The following is a 17,001-nucleotide window of genomic DNA, read 5'->3' as shown; positions in this document are numbered from 1 at the left end:
TAGGGCAGTGATGGCGAACCTTTTTTTTACACTCTCACGCATGCGCAAGTGGCCATACCCATAATTCAATGACTGGGGGGCAGGGAAGAGCTTTCCTGGCCTCCTGGAGGCCATAAACGTCCTGTTTCCCAACTTCTGATGGGCCCAGGAGATTCATGTTTCGCCCTCCCCAGGCTCCCAAAGGCTTCCCTGTAGCCAGGGAGGGTAAAAACGCCCTCCTGCATCCCCCTGGTGGCTCTCTAGAAGCAAAAAACACCCTCCCAGGGCCTCTGCAAGCCAAAAACCAGCTGGCCAGCACACATGCACGCTGGAGCTGAGCTAGGGCAATGGCTTGCGTGCCAGCAGATATGGCTCTGCGTGCCACCTGGGCCACCCCTGCCATAGGTTCGCCATCGCTGTTTTAGGGACTTCTCAGAACATTATAATCAAATAATCTAGTGGATTAAGTGTATCATGTTTAACAGCTTTTTAGTCTTCACCTCACCTCTCCTCCAGCCTTTCCTGCCCCTTCCAAAATCCACTGTTTATTTAAGCACATTTCTTTTCTTTTTAAAAAATAAATAGGTTGTGTAACAATGGATTTTCTTCCCTTTTGAGAGAGCACTCTGGGGTAGATTCTCTGTACTGCAGTTTTAGAAACACTTTGCCTCGTGACCCTTATAACCATTCCTTGCCCGTTTTTCCCATGCTCCTACAATTGCTTATCCAATACTTTCCATCATTTTAATTATTTTAGGATTAGGGTCATGCTTTACCACTTCTTGCTCGTATGAACACTGAGAGCTTCTGCATCACACTTGGCCAATAAATATTCCATTCCATTTCATTCCATTATAGCTTGATCACAGGTATTATAACTTCACTGAGGTTCTGTTTTATTCAGTAACAAACAGCATGTTTAAAACCTGAGAATACTTTCTCCTGTGTGCTACTCCTAGAGTCCAAGCATGGATTAACTTCCTTCTGATCATCTAGGACTGAGTAATAACTATTCGGCCATGCCCCCTCTCTGGCGCCACTGAGTCCGTTGTTTTGCTCAGCCTGACCAAGAGAGACATGAAAACCTTTTCTCTACTCAGTTAGTAGTTAATACTGGACTTCTCTTTCCTTAGCTTATTTTAAGTGTTTCTTTCCATCACTTTGTAACAGTGGAAAGGCGAGAGCAGGGAAGCTCCCCTGCAAGGGTGGAGGGCTGGCTGTCAAATTGTTTCGGAAGCTCCAAGTCTTCGGAGAGGGGAGGCATACAAATCTGATAGATGGATGGATGGATGGATGGATGGATGGATGGATGGATGGATGGATGGATGGATGGATGGATGGATACATAGATAGATAGATAGATAGATAGATAGATAGATAGATAGATAGATAGATAGATAGATAGATGGATAGATTTGTTCATCGCCCAAAGTCGTATTCTGTTTAATTATAATTTATTAAATCAACCACAACTATCTCAGTTCATACAAAGTGAAAACTATACACATGTGTGCACGCACACACTAATACAATGGTTTGTTGTGTGGCTAACTTCTGAGAGAGAGAGAGAAACAAATTAAGTGTCCCTAGTTCAGACATATACTGTACTAGCAAACTATAAATAGCACCATTAAGTATTTTTTATCTGCATCTGGTAATGGCTGGATCCAATAAAAGTGACCCTAGTGGCAACGGTTCCCTGCCGGATCAGAATTCCGCATGCTTCATTGCAGCCCTATTGTCAAGCTGCATTCCTACCCTTGGATATTTGCTCCACGGCCGGAATAGCCAGTGAGGCCTCGCTTTTCCTTATTTGAGAACAGAGGCTATTGTTCCCATAAAGGGGGACATTTATTTGGACACCTGGACTGCTGGATATAGAGTTGTATGATTGATTTGTTTTCGCTTTGCACCTTAGGTAAATAATAGGTAATAAGACCTTGCGTTTACAGTCTTTTCCCTGCAAATTTATGGACCCTCACTTTGTTTTCCTGTGCATAATTCTTTTCATATAAAAGACTCGTTTACTCATTTGCTCCCAGAAAGAACATGGATTGCCATTCTATATATCAGTGTTTCCCAACCTTGGCAACTAGAAGGTATCTGGACTTCAACTCCCAGAATTCCCCAGTCAGCATTTGCTGGCTGGGGAATTCTGGGAGTTGAAGTCCAAATATCTTCAAGTGGCCAAGGTTGGGAAACACTGCTCTATGTGAAAGCTATTCTGCGTGTTAAGTAGGCTACAGTTTGCATACTGGCACTGCTGGATATACAAAGCCTCCCTCCCTTTCTTTACACCGGATCAACATCTCTATAGCGCTAAGCAAAGCCCCCTGGATCCATGTAAAACAGGTAATAAGTAACTGTGGACGATTTATTTATTTATTTATTTATTATTTGGATTTGTATGCCGCCCCTCTCCGAAGACTCGGGGCGGCTCACAACAAGTGTAAAACAAATCATAAATAATTCAATTAATTAAAATATTTAAAGATTTAAAAAACCCCATATACTAACAGACACACACACAGGCATACCATGTATAAATTAAATGTGCCCAGGGGGAGATGTTTAGTTCCCCCATGCCTGACGGCAAAGGTGGGTTTTGAGGAGTTTACGGAAGGCAGGAAGAGTAGGGGCAGTTCTGATCTACGGGGGGAGTTGGTTCCAGAGAGTCGGTGCCGCCACAGAGAAGGCTCTCCCCCTGGGGCCCGCCAACCGACATTGTTTAGTTGACGGGACCCGGAGGAGGCCCACTCTGTGGGACCTAATTGGTCGCTGGGATTCGTGCGGCAGAAGGCGGTCTCAGAGGTATTCTGGTCCGATGCCATGAAGGGCTTTAAAGGTCATAACCAACACTTTGAATTGTGACCGGAAACTGATCGGCAGCCAATGCAGATTCCCCCTATCAGCAAAACTGGAGGTTAATTTCAGGAGATGTGCTATAATAAAAGATGTTCAGCTGGATAGTGGGCGGCAAGAATATTACAAAGTGCCCTGACTCCCTTCAGCTTAGTGGGCATCCCACATTAACAAAGCATTATGCATAACCTCCCCATTCTGACATGATAGAAACAACTGAAAAGAAATCTTAGCTATATTTTTTTTTTAAACCCTCAAAATCTCCACCCTCTGCAAATTCTGGTCAGACAGCAAAATGTAACATTACTAAGGTTGGAACTGGAGAAAGCAACCTATTAAGTCTTACTGACATTTTTCTGTATAGCTACATAACAGCATTCTGTGAGGCCAAGATTCCCACACCGGTTGGGTTATAAATATCTATGAACATGGTACTGTAATGTGACAAACTTTATTTTTACCTTTATAAAACAAATCTCAGAAACCTCTGAAACGTCTACCAATATGTTGTTCAGCATATAAAATGCATCTCAGCATATAAAATGAATCCCAGCGACCGGTTCGGTCCCACAGAGTTGGCCTTCTCCGGGTCCCGTCGACTAAACAATGTCGTCTGGCGGGACCCAGGGGAAGATCCTTCTCTGTGGCGGCCCCGACCCTCTGGAACCAGCTCCCCCCTGAGATTAGGACTGCCCCCACCCTCCTTGCCTTTCGCAAACTCCTTAAAACCCACCTCTGCCATCAGGCATGGGGGAACTGAAACATCTCCCCCTTGCCCATGTTGTTTTAGTGTTAGATTGATTGTGTGCTTGTTTTTTAATATTCTGGGGTTGTTTTTTATGAATTTTTTAGCTTAACAATGTAATTGGATTGGTGGGTATTGGATTTGTTATTATGTATTGTTTTTACCTTGTTGTGAGCCGCCCCGAGTTTGCGGAGAGGGGCGGCATATAAATCCAAAAAATAAAAATAAAATAAATAATAATAAATCTCTATATTTCAAAAAGGTGTGCTACACGCCTCCATTTATATGTTTAGTTTCAAATATACCATTGCACACGTATCATTACTAAGCAGAATAGGGCATTTATGTATTTATTTATTTTTATTCTGTCCAATACACAGCGAGAGTTTTAGTGGGTATATATCTATATACACATAGTCAAATACATGATGAAGGTTATAGAGGAGAGACTCATAGTAAAATATATCAATGAAAGAATAGAAGAAGAGATATAGGAATAGACATGCCCAGAAGTATTCATTTTATGACAGTTTATAAATACTCTCAGGTGTTTGTGGACGTAGCAGGTGATTTCAAAATAACAGGTGGGGGAAACCTCACTGTAGTTGTTTTGCTACATCAGGAACTATTATTGCAAAACTATGCCCTCGTTACAGAGAACCATATTTGGAATTACAAAATGAAGGGAACTTGGAGAGAGAAGATGGGACGCGTTCCATTCCCAGTCCAAAGTGAAGCAAACGTTATTTCCTGTTTACCTATCCTTCAGCATGAAATGCTATTTACCCAGGTGCTCACAAAGGACTCCGCTTACAAAACTACCCAAAGGTAAATTGGCCCACGTGAAGTGAACTGAGGATAAACTTCAACTCCTGCAGAACAAGGAGTCCAGAACTCTATGTGGGCTTCTTGAAACCTCTTTCGGCTACACTGAGGAAGTTGGTGGCCACACTCGGTCATTCCTCCTTTATCCATCCCCCTGGAAACCAAAATGCCCCCCCCAAGCCTCTGTGCGAGCCAAAAGTCAGCTGGTCGGCACACACATACATATTGGAGCTGAGCTAGGGCAAAGGCTCACATGCCAGCAGATATGGCTCCGCGTGCCCCCGTGGCACTCATGCCATAGGTTCGCCATCACTGCCCTAGGCTCTCTGGAATCAGTCCCCCCCCCAGAGATCTGTACTGCCCCCACACCTACCTTAAGAGTCTAAAGACTCATTTATGCCGCCAGGCCTGGGGCCATGAGATTCTTGCCCCCTGGACAATGAATGTGTTGAGAGAATGCAGAGAGAATGGAATGACTGTCTTTTATGGCTTCTGGGGGGCTTTTAGACTTTTAAATTAAATAATTGGATTCAAGATATTGTATATTATTTATTATATGTTGTAAGTCGACCCGAGTCCTCAGAGAGGGGCAGCATAGAAGTCAAATAAATAAGTAGATAAGTAAGTAAGTAAGTAAGTAAGTAAGTAAGTAAGTAAGTAAGTAAGTAAATAAATAAATAAATAAATATATAAATAAGGTCGTAAAATGGGGCGAATCTCACTTGAAAAATGTTTTGCTTAGCAACATAAACTTTGGGCTTAATTGTGGTTTTACATCCAGGACTGCCTGTAATCAATCTGGCATTCAGCAGCAAGACAGGCTTTCAAAAAGGTTACTCAAGTTAACGCAACACTGAGTCATAAATCATACAGCATCTACTTCGGAGCCTTCAGTCGTTAAGCAGAACCCTATTTTCCAGCTTAGCAAATGGGATATACTGTAGTCTCTTGCTGCCAGGGGATGCTTTACATTGTTACTCAGCCAAACCAAACAAATAAACTGCCTGATGGTTTTATGCAATCAGTGAAGTTAAGTTTTGGCTCTGCCCAAAAGTGCAACTGGTCCTTCAGTCCACAACCTTCTCATCTGGCAGCTGCTCTGTTCAAGGGTCATCCACTGGCTGGGGAATTCTGGGAGTTGAAATCCAAATATCTTCAAGTTGCCAAGGTTGGGAAACACTGGTCTAAAGGATGACTATTTCCCAAATAGATGCTGCTTAGACTTCCTATGAGGTGGCTGAGATCACATAATGAGTTTGGATTTATACTATGAGCCCAGAGGTGGGCTGCTAAGTTGGAACGGTGATGTGTGCTCGCCCCCATGGCTCTGAGTGCTAGTGGAGTCCAGCATAATTCTGCTACTGCACCTGGGCAGGTAGCACCTCCGTGTCCGTGTGCGATTTCTGTTCCACCTTAGCAGCCCACCTCTGCATGAGCCCAATTCGCTAGAGCTGAGGAAGCACTATCTCGTTCATCTCATTACGTGATGAAAAAAATGTGAAAACAGGTACAACCAAACACAACCAGCAAAGGTTGGAGGGGGGGGGGGAAATAAAGGTTTTGTCTACATTCATCCAAAGAATGCAATCAAAGATCTACGCTACCTTGCTAAGTGAAAAGATTGAATAGCAATAACACTCCTCATGTGCAATATTAGGAATATACTTCAAGAATTCTGCTATTGAAAACAGAAGTATTCGAGAACAGAGCCAAATTCCAAAAAGCGTAAACTTTATAGTAAATGTAGAGTTGGCAATGCAAGGAAAACTCCCAAGAAATTTTAAAAAGTCCTGGCAGATTTCAAAAACCCATAGCAATTTTTTTTTTAAATCATAACTAGTTATAATATTAACAGCAATTTAAGCCATATCTTTCCAAGGCCACGTGTTATTTATTTTTATTTTTATCCTGGGCCACTGGCAAGGTTGTTCTTTGGTGGGAAAATCAGAGTGAGTTATTGGGGAGAAGAATCGGGCTGAGAGGAACAAGGCTTTCTTAAAAGGTCACGGCCACTGATCCATTAAAGAGCCATTATGTAAGTTCACCCTTCTTCTTGCATAAAGCTCCACTGATAAAAAGCATGCACATGTCAACTTTACTTATTTTGCAAGGGAGGTGCCAAAGTTAGGGATTTCTTAGTGGGGAAAAAACCTGATCAGTGGGAGAAAGCATAGATCGTTCTCATTTGAGCAAATTCAGGATTTTCAGCCCACACGTGAAACAAAAGGAGGTAGCTGCACCAAGCATACAGTTCCAAAGAGGAACACTGAATACTGTACACCATAAACCAAGGAGGCTAAGGTCCAAACATTTGAACAACTTGTTCGTTTCCACATGGCTTGCAGATACAAATTTCAACCGAACTCTGTTCTAAATTCTCTAACAAAACATCCACTGACTTTTTTTTCAGATGACAGAATGTTTTGGATAAACCAAAGGCACCAATTTCCAAAAACCTTTGGCATCTAATTATAGCTGGAGTTCCCTTATATCAAACCTGCCAGCAAGCTTGCCTGTTTATACAATGAGCAAGAACACCCATTCATATAACAATTATTTTACTTAAAGGCTTTACTTTTAAGCTGTTAACAGCCCTAGGTGTGGCTGTATTGTACAGTCCCATGTCTCAAAACGTGTGTTTGTACTTTTGAACGTGCTAAATCAGCAATGATGGAGAAAAGCAACAGCACAAATTAGACCCCGATTCTAACAATTTTATTTTCAGTAAATTTCATTAGTGACTATGTTGAAAAGAGCTGGAAAATGCAATCTTTGTTTTAGTGAAAGAAATGCTTAATTTAATTCAATAACTAAAGGGCTATATTTAAAAGAACAAAACTCAAATACTGTGTTAAATCATAAAGTAGTTTATCTTTGGCTTGGCATATGGGAATCCAGACAATGTGTATACTCAGACACAGATTAAATTTATGCCCACTTTGGTTTCAAGAGTTTCTTGAATAAGTCACAGTAACTAAATTCAGACAATACATTTAAGATATAAATAAGTTTTCAATTGTGGATTTATGTAATATATGAAACTAAAACTCAACAGTTACACCATGGGTTAATATATATGAATAAAACCTTTATATACAACTATACATACATAATATTTCTGCACATCACATGAAGATGTGACGTTGCTTATCCCACCCTCTCTGGTTACGATCAAATCTATTTCATTTAAGAAATCATGGTTTATTCCAAACAAGAAACCATAACTGAATTATGATGGTTACTGGCCTATAAAAGATTACCTGATCAAACAGGACATAACGCTGTGTCTGAAAACTGATTTACATTTTATCTTGTCCCTCTAATCTAGTGTGCCTGAGATTGGGCTGCCTAATTTTGATGACAAATTGCTGCAACTCTTTTTTCCTCCCACTTGCTTTGCTTACTTTTAGCAGGATTATGTAAACATATTGCTTTGGCCAGGCCATATTTTAGCAGACCAAATATCACTTACACTGAAATGAATGTTTATGGTCAATTGAATTATCTGCTTGTATCCAGGTTCATTGTACTATTTTACCATACAGTATTATATTCAAAACAACCCTGCTCCTAATCCCCCAAATTCTAATGCCTACACAACTTTTTTCATCAACGATGGAAAAAGCATTTGTTTGCTTTAAAATGTTCTAAATACAGCCCAGAAAAGCCAGTGGAATTCCCACCATCTATTCCTGCCTGAAGGGAAATGGTGGTGAAGCCATTCCAACTATGCAGCCCGTAAAGGCAGGTAGCTAAATTCCACATTGCAAGAGGGCAGTGGAAGCCATGACGGGGCTGAACTCTGCCTGCGAACCTTTCGGATATCCGCCTAGGCTGGCTAAGTGCTGCCATCTGCTGTGACTACATACGTGCATATGCATATACACACACAAAACATACACATATCCCACACACACACACACACACGCACCCATCACTATATTCTATTGAAATTCTCCAGTTTGTCAGTATGGAATCTCTAACTGGGTGCATCTTAGGGCAACAGTTTTTGAACCAAGGCACCTCACATGGAATACTCATAAAAGTCTGGAACCCATGGAACAGAAATTTTGCAAATTTTATAAAAGATCTGAGGGAATCCCAGAGTCCTAAGGGACATACAGTGTATAGCCAAAGGCAAAGAGCCCTGGTGCCCCAGTGGTTAGAATGCAGTATTTGCAACTCTGTCCACTGCCAGGAGTTCGATCCTGACTGGCTCAAGGTTCAGCCTTCCATTCTTCTGAGGTCAGTAGATTGTTAGTGGCAAGAGGCTGATACTGGTCTCCTTATTCTATGAAGTCCTCCCTCACCCAGATTTTAAGACAGGGTGTCTCATCCTTGGCAACTTTTGTGGATTTTAACTCCCAGGATTCCCCAGGCAGCACATCTCCAAGTTGCCACACCTTGCCCCCCTCAAAAGGATGTTCTGAAGATCTCTGTATAAAAGTCATTGGTAGCTGAGTCTGGATATGGTTATGAACCTTCCTCTAGAAGCTTTCACTCATCCAGAGTCATCAAGGTGATTTGAGAGGAAAAATAACCAAATCATAAGAAACTAATGGTCATCCTTGGCAAAACGTCTCCCAAGCAAGAGCAGGCAATCATCCAAGAAACCCTCTAAATGAGACCACTCCATCCATTTGGGGAGAACCAGGCTATTGATCCCCAGCTAGGCATGCTGGCCCCATCCTAAAGTCAGGTCTTGATCTGGGGCCTGGGGGCTTTTGAAGTCCTGGGGGAGGGAAACCAGTTTAGGATGAGTCTCAGCAAGAGAGACAGGACTGTTTATTTAGAAGGCTCCTCCGAGTAGGACTCTCTGCCAGTTGCAATTAGCTCATCTGATATGTCCTCACCAAGAGGATAAACCCTGGATTCCTCCCCACCCTATAATGTTAAGAAAGCCAGAGCCTCAAGGCAGAACGTCTGTTTACGTATTGCACAGATAACCGTCCTGTTGGTTTACTTCAATTACAAACAACACAATTGTTTAAATAAAATACCCATGCAAGGAACACGCAAGGATAAACCTACGTAAGCACCGTAAAAATAACCAAACCAGATGTCATACCACTCACCACAGAGGGGTGGGCAACCTAATTTCTCAACTAAAGCCTTTGGATAAAACTGATAGGAAGCGGCAGACACTAGCAACACAATCAAAGCCATCAGAAGTGCCCCCAGGAGATGGAAATGCTTTACCCATACAAGGTCCATCATCCAAGGCACACACAGAGGATACAAGATGACAGTCCATCCAGGTGAACATTATTTCCAAAAGATCCCTTCCTCTGTGTGACAGCCGTAGTTAAGCCAATTGATGTATCTCAAACCTGTAACATTGTCAAAATCTTTTGACTGGTGCTACTTTGCTTTATGCTCTCAGATGAGCTTTTGATCTGCACCAAGTAGAACTTGGTTCAATAAGGGAAATAAACATGGCTAACACCAGGAGCTCAGTTCTACTTGAGAAAAGCTGGGAATTTTACTACTGCACTTTTAAATTCCTAATCTACTCAAAATGGCTAACAGAAAATAGCAGCATATTGAATGCTAAATATTAAAATTCATAGAAGTTGGGTGGCTAAAATAACTTTAAATAAATAAGTAAGTAAAACATGGGTTTAAATTATTTTTGACACTTGTTATCTATGAGATTATTAATCTTAATAAATTAATTTAAAATATCACTTTAAGAACTATTGTGCAATGTAATGGGTTTTTTTTCTGCATGTCTTTCCCTCCAAAGAAAATCAATCTGTATTATAATCAGAAGTCATTATTTACTTTATGGTATAATCAGGAAAAAGTTTTAAGATACCACCTATTTACACTGAACTACCTTTTATTCTGGAAAACTTAAATGAGACATATCTGTTTTTTTAAAAATAAGATACTATTTTTTAATTAAACTTTTCATACAGATTACTGTACTCAATCAGGCCTTATTTAAATATTTGCAATTGTTTTTTTAAAAAAGTTTTAACCATATTTATCTAACCGAAATAGTAATAGAAAAGATATTGTTAAAATACAGGAGATCTTCAACTCACAGTTGAGTCCAAAATTTCTGTTAAGGAAGACATTTGTTAAGTGAGTTTTGCCCCATTTTATGACCTTTTTGCCACTGCTGTTAAGTGAATCAACGCAGTTGATAAGTTAGTAATAGTTAAATGAATCTGGCTTCCCCATTGACTTTGCTGGTCAGAAGGTCACCAAAAGGATCTTGGAACATGGCAATGGTCATAAATATGAGCCAGCTGCCAAGCAACTGGATTTTGACCACAAAATTCATCATCACATGAGCAGCTTTGTATTTATTAATTTCTTAAATTTTAATGCTGCCCATCTCTCCTACAAAGGAAGTCTGGGTGGCTTACAGATTTAACATTGATTTTTTCATTATTTCTCACCTATCCAAGCCCTTTCCAGGTAACACATTCTCTTTTTCAGGTAAACTCAATCAGCACACTTTTTAATTATTTGTGCAGGCCCTGGAATATTTTTTCCTTATGTTATTATTACAACCCTGCCTGCATCATTTTCTGTAATAATTGTGCAAAATGAATTTTCAGTGAATTCACACCATTATTTTGCAGATTTGAAAAATGTTAATTCACAAAAATATTGTTGCATCTCCACGTCCTCACAAACAGCCAAGCACAATACATTGTTTCTACCCATCAGATCTCCCCTCTTTGAGCTATAGATACAAACACAAGCAACAACAAACAACAGACTGAATCAGATCTATATCCTATTCCTGCAGCTTCATCCAATTACACTGGTAGTATTTAATCATGCACGTTTCCAATTATGACAGTTGAACGACTACTTCATGAAGGATATGTGGAAATCAACAACTCAGATGCAATAAAAATGAAAAGGAAGACTAGTTAACTTAAGAGAGGGAGAGTAGCATTTCCTGTTAATTTCCCCTTATTTCAGGCCCCAAAAATATTCAATGAGGCCTATCTTAGGGACTTAGTAATGTACTGCAAAAATTCTGAAATATTATAGGGCATTATCTAACATTTTGTTTAACGCACATGTAACTTGTACAAGTTGCAGATGAAAAGGTATATAGCAAGGTGTCATCTCTCATCTATATCCTACTGAAACGCTCGACTATAACCTTTAACTGGGCAAAATGATGTAACATAAACCAAAGCCTTTTCAACCAGGATACCTCAAATGGGCTAATTTACAAAACGCAACTAGATCCTATGATTCTTTTGAAATTTGGCAAATTATATAAAACATTTATGGCATATTCCATACAAATTATAAAACATGCATGGCATATTCCATACAAATTGTTACAAAAGATTTCCTGTGATCAGCTGCTGGTGTTGTAGTACACAGTTCAACATGAGATGCTTTCAGGGCAGGTACATCACCAAATATCTCCCTGAATTCTTAAGAACTCTTCCAACATCAGAACCTGCAATTTTTGAAGGCACTGAGGAACTATCTTCAAAACAATGACGCAACAGGACATGGGTTGTCTAGGTTTTTTCCAGATTCTCGGGAAATATCCCTATATGTAAATGGTTAATCAAACCAGAAACCTACTCCAAGATAGTTAATAATTCTATTGTTTAAACCCGTCATTGCTTCTTCCAGGCTATCAACAGTATTGCAGACTGCAAACATCGTCCTTTTAGAACCATACAACATTCTGTAAGATGACTCTGCTTTTATCTTACTTTCCAATGCTATTCTGCTGATCATTTTTGCTGATTCAGCTCTGTGTCACCATTCTCAAAAATGAATACTGTAGTCTTGTCTCATGCTGAGGTGTAGGTTCGCATGAAGTTGCATTATCTTTTTAACATAATATCCCCCATCATTCCAGGCATTGTTCTATTTCTTATTGATTCTGATGAAAATAAACATTCAACTATCGCTTAAACTATTGGTTCATCCTCTCAAGATTGAATGGATGTAAGCAAATGGTTAGAACAAACCATTCGCATTAGAAATCGTAACCCAGAAATTAAATAATTATGAAATTTCAAAATACCTTCATTCCTGAATCAGGACCGAATACAAAAGTGATCGCACTGTTATCAGGTGGGATATTTTGATTAAATAGTAAGAATAATTAAGATCAAATCATAAAACCACAGAGACAGGGAAATGAACATCGAGAAATTAAGAGATGGGGTTAGTGTGTTGTTATTCTTGTTGAAGTAAAGATCACAAATATGCAAGTCACACAATTAATAGATTTACTAAAAAATGACATAATCAATCATAATTATATTATACAGTCAACTCCAACAGAAATCTATAGGCAATATAACATTCAAAAATATTTAGGAAAATCAAACCATTCAGACCCAACAGTAGCTCCTGAAGAATTAAAAGTTCCAGAATTGGGCAACAAATGAAAAATACCATACCGTATAATCAAAATGGCTTATGGTTTCAAATAGATCAATTCTGCACCAGCCGTAGCAATCTTGGGATTTTCTTATAGTTCCAGCTATTCTGTATTTCTAGATATTAGTATAATGCTTCCATTTTACATTAATATTACCAACTCAGTTAGTATTTAACTGGGATGGTACACAAGTTCAGCAGCAGAATCAAACAGAGAATTCCACAAAAGAACCCTGAAAACAACAATGGCAAATCATTTCTGTAAGGAGAAAAATTGAGTTTGGAGGCAGGTTGGCAGAGAGTGGGCTCAACTCAAAAGCAACTTTGCTTCCTTACCAAGAAACCTTCCATATAGAGCAATTAAAACCCAATACCCTGCTAGGGACTCACCTGATAAATTACACTGTCCATAGAAACAAAACCATCAAGAGCTTATCAGAAATATAGAAGAATGGAGGATTATAAAATCCCAACAGTATGGTAAAACATCAGATCTTAATAAATGTAGGACTAAAGCCACATAGATGAAACAGGCGTTTTTATTCAGCTTTCCAAAAATGCACCATATTTTTATATTTTCCCCTGCCTGGACAACCCTATAAGGTGGGTTGGGCTAAGAAAGGGTGACTGGTCCAAAGGTCACCCAGATGACTTGCAAGACTAAGGAGGGCCTAGAACTCAAAACCCTCTGGCTTTTTGGCCAGAATCTTCCCCATTCCAGATGGATGGATGGAGAGAGACAAATAGAGATAGCAGACAGGGCTTTATTATTACATATATCTTTATACATCTTAGATATATTGGGTTTTTATATGTGTATACTATTTTTTTTATGCTGCACACATGCACACACAAATATATACATACTGTACTTATATACATATAACATAGATATAGATAGATTATAAGAGATGATAGATTGATAGATGATAAAGATATAGATAGATGGTAGAAATGATAGATAGATAGATGATAGAGATAGAGATACAGATAAAGACAGATATAGATGAAATACAGACAGACAGACAGATAGAGATTATAGATGATAAATGATATGAGAGATATATAGATAGGTAGGTAGAGACAGATAGAGAGAGGATAGATAGAAATGATATAGATAAATGATAGATGGATGGATGAATAGATAGATGATAGATTGAGAGAGAGATGATAGATGATAGAGATAGATAGGTAGGTGGATGGATGAATTGAATGGATAGATAGATAAGAGAGAGAGATGATAGAGATATGATATAGATAGATAGTAGATAGATAGAGATGATAGAGATGCTAGATGATATAATAACAATAACAATAATAATAATAATAGAGATAGCGATATGCATAGATAGGTAGGTAGATAGGTGAGAGACAGAGATAGATGATAGAGAGACATATAGATAAATGATAGATAAAGATGATAGATATAGATAGATAGGTAGGTGAGAGGCAGATAGAGAGATGATACATATATAGAAATGATATGGATAGAAGGATAGGACAGGAGAGATCATTAGATATGAAGCTACCTAGGCTGCCTGCACTAGGGGGAACCTGGCCCTCTAGGCAACGCATCCCCTCCCTCCTCTTCCCTCCCCAGGAAGCTCCAGCCACGTGCCAGGGAACGGGTGAAAATGCCCCCAACCTCGCCCCCCAACCCCTCCTCCTCCTCCTCCCGGGCCCCCATTTTGCGGCCAAGGAAGATGGAGGCAGGGCGGGCAGCAAGGTGCTCTGCCCATCACCCCCCCAAGGCCTCCCCGGGACCTCGGGGCTATACGAGGGGGGGCTCCCTGGGGGGAAGGGCGGGGTGGGGGCCTCAGATGGGGAGGGGGTCAAAGGAGAAGCGCGGGGGCGGGGGGAGGAAAGGGGGGGCCATCCCGGAGGAGGCCGAGGCAGCGGGGAGATGCCGGGGGGGGCAACAAGATGGCACCGCACCACGGGGAGGGGCAGACCCCCCCAATTCAAGCGAGGGGCGTGGCGACTGCGGAGCCTCCAGCAGCCGGAGCACCGACCCCGATGGGAGGGGGGGCGGTTGGGGGCTGACAGGAAGCCATGGGAGGGGGGGTGAGAAAAGGGGGGTCGCCCCCTCCTGAAGCGAAGAGGGGGGCTGGCGGGGGACGATGGGAGCGGGAGTCCTAGCCTCAGGGCCAAGTCCGGCGTCCCTTCTTCCCCAGCCTTTCCCTCACCTGACATCGCGGCGAACGGCGGCAGCAGCAGCGGGCTGGAAATGGCGACGCCGGCGGGGCGCTGAGGCGAAAGGAACCCGGCTGACGGCGGCGGCGACGGCGGCGCGAGAGAGCCACGACCCGCAGCGGCGTGAGGGGAGAGGGGGGCGTGGCTCCGGCGCAAGGAGGGAGGGGGAGAGGAGGAAACGGGGCGTGGCTAGAGCGCGGCGGGGGGGAGGGACCGCCCTCGGAAGTTGGCGCGCCTGCGCCCACTCGGCCATACCCACCCGCCGGTCACGTGCAAGCCGAAGCCGGAGTTGCCGAAGGGAAGAGAAGGGAGCTGGGCGGGAGGTCGGAGGGGAGAGGGTCGCACGGAATGACGTCAGCAAACTGCACCACGCGCGCGGATGGCTATCTTCTGTGTGTGTGTGTTTGTGTGTCTTTTGCTCTTCTCCATTTCTCTTCCTCTCCGCGATCAGAACTCCGGGTGGATTCCAATAAAATCCATGCAAGTTCCCCTTTTTGAGGCTTTAAAATGTATTTTAAAACAACAACATGCGTGCAATTCCCCGACCTGAGCCTTGGTGGGGCAGTGGTCAGAGTGAGGTACTGCAAGCTGCCTGCAATTTAGCAGTTCAAATCTCACCACCGGCTCAAGGTGGACTCAGCCTTCCACCCTTCCGAGGTGGGGAAGATGAGGACCCAGATTGTTGGGGGCCAGAGGCTGAGTCTGTAAACCGCTTAGACAGGGCTGGAAAGCACAGTGAAGCAGCATATATGTCTTAATAATAATAATTATTAGATTTGCATGCCACCCCTCTCTGAGAACTATTTCCATTCCTCCCTACCCTCTTTTCCTCCGTCCCTTCCTTCTGGCATGATGGCACAGTGGTTAGAATGCAGTTCTGCAGGCTAATTCATTGATTGCAGCCAGGAGTTCGATCCTGACTGGCTCAAAGTTGATTCCTCCTTCCATTCTTCTGAGGTCAGTAAAATGAGGACCCAGATTGTTGGGGTAATAGGCTGACACTGAAAAACTGCTTAGAGAGGGCTGGAAAGTGCTCTGAAGCCGTGTATAAGTCTTAAGTGCTACTGCTATTCTTCCTCCCTTCCGCTCTTTTCCTTCCTTCCTTCGTGCCATGGTGACACAATAGTTAGAATGCAGTACTGAGACATCTCCCCCTGCCTATGTAGTTTTTGTGCATGATATGACTGTATGTATGTTTTTTATATTGGGGTTCCTTGCTTTTTAGACTTTTTAAATGTACTATTGTTATTTTAGATTCTAATTATTAGATTTGTCATTATCTATTGTTTTTATCAGTGTTGTGAGCCGCCCCGAGTCTGCGGAGAGGGGCGGCATACAAATCTTATAAATAATAATAATAATAATAATAATAATAATAATAATAATAATAATAATAATAATACTGGCCGAATACAGACATTTCAACTTGTTTTAGTGAAGGTACCTGACGGCTATTTAATTTAAAATTCAAAGGGAAAATTGCTTTCTCCCACTGCATGACAACTCTCGCTTCCACTTCTCTATTCTTTTATTGGAGGAGTTATTTTGAAGCTGTGCACCACGCGATATGCAAATCATGCCTTCAGCTCGCTGTGCCATTATTAGTAGGTTCAATGTGTGGGTAGCGTCATCCTTGTGTGAACTAGCAAGCATGTCAAACAGGCCCCTCTGCAGACAAGAGCGGTTGTCATCGGGATGAAAACCGAGGCGACCCCTTGATGGAAAGGATGGGAGTAAAAAATAGACTCACCCTTTCCATAATATTTTATAGACATTCTGGAGCTCTTGAATTATTTGACCCCCTTCCGGTTGCCCCCCCTGGCAGGTTCACACCTGCTGACCTTTTTGGGGCCCACGTGTCCTGCACCTCCAGCCTGGCAGCAGCTCCCATGGTCCTGTGCCAGCAGCTCCACCTTAGAAGACCCGAGGCAACGGAGTGGACCAAACGGGATTATTATGCACCGCCAAACCCTCATTTGTCATCCATCACCATGACCTTTCGGAGGGTAGTT

At 41.8% G+C, this 17,001-nt stretch overlaps 1 protein-coding gene across 1 annotated transcript in view; it reads right to left on the bottom strand.

Moving 5' to 3' along the window:
- SLC23A2 (solute carrier family 23 member 2) overlaps positions 1-15,107 on the bottom strand; it is a 68,724-nt gene extending 53,617 nt beyond the window's left edge. Inside the window, exon 1 of the mRNA XM_070765984.1 lies at positions 14,983-15,107. The gene's annotated coding sequence lies outside the window, so the exon portion shown is untranslated. The remainder of the gene's footprint in view (positions 1-14,982) is intronic.
- Positions 15,108-17,001: the final 1,894 nt, after the last annotated feature.

The sequence above is a fragment of the Erythrolamprus reginae genome, chromosome 12 (genome assembly GCF_031021105.1).
Source record: "Erythrolamprus reginae isolate rEryReg1 chromosome 12, rEryReg1.hap1, whole genome shotgun sequence".
NCBI classification, from domain to species: Eukaryota; Metazoa; Chordata; class Lepidosauria; order Squamata; family Dipsadidae; genus Erythrolamprus; species Erythrolamprus reginae.
This window is presented reverse-complemented; position numbering and strand designations above follow the sequence as displayed.